A 1,008-nucleotide genomic window follows, 5' to 3' on the forward strand; every position below is an offset into this window, starting at 1 on the left:
CCCTCTGGCCGGGCTCGGAGGGCTGAGGGCCCCCACGGAAGGGTCTCTTTGCCCAGAGCAGCTTCAGGTTTGCTGACCCAGAGACACCCCCCTCTCCAGGAGCAGCACCCCTGGGGAGCAGAAGCCCAGAGCCCTTCGCCACGAGCGTGTTTGCATGTCCTGTGGGCAGCGTCCTTGACACCGTCACCTCGCGTTTGGTGGGAGGGAGGGGTCTCAATCCCCTCTCCCTGTGGGGCAGCGAGAAGTGATGCCGCCACTCACCAGCCCCTGCCTGGCTCCCCAGCCGCCTCTCCCCCACCCACAGCTGTCTGGTTGTATTATATATTTACCACTAACCCAGTCCTGATGGTGGCATCTTCCTGCAAACATTTCAGACCTGTAACTTTTATATTAAAGACAAATAAACATCAATAACAAACCCGCCTGATGATCCTGTTTACAGTGCATGCAGCAGTCTGTGGATTAAAGTGACAATCGAATCCACTTGTGCTGGTGTGGCCTCATGTTTTCTCATGTGCCCCTCGGGGTTTTCCTCTCCTTCTTGCCCTTTTCCCTTTTATTTTTCCCATATAAATCTTCCTTACTTCCATCTAGATGGTCTCACCCCAGTACAAGCCCTTGGTGGGGGAGGTACCTGCTCCTGTCACCTTCCTCCGGGCACTGATGTCCCTCACATCGGGGGGGTTTGGGCTCCCCAAGACACACACTGGCAGGCCCAAAGACCAGCGGGGCAAGCCGTTCTCCCTGTCTGTGCAGCAGCCGCGTGCCGGGCGGCCAAGGGCTATAAATAACCCCCGTGGCAGCCTGGGCGGCCGTGCACCCTCCCGTGCTATTTCAGTCCTGGACAGGGTTCAAAATTCCTCTGGAAATAATCAGCATCGGCCAGCCTGGGAGAAGGATGCTCAGACACTGACCGAGCACATCCCCACCCCTCGCACACACTCACTAGGGCTGGACCACAGCACCACGTCCCGCCGGCCCAGCGCAGGCTGAGGGTGCTGGAGGGGT

This window comes from Apaloderma vittatum, unplaced genomic scaffold, assembly GCF_000703405.1.
Source record: "Apaloderma vittatum isolate BGI_N311 unplaced genomic scaffold, ASM70340v1 scaffold9251, whole genome shotgun sequence".
NCBI lineage: Eukaryota > Metazoa > Chordata > Aves > Trogoniformes > Trogonidae > Apaloderma > Apaloderma vittatum.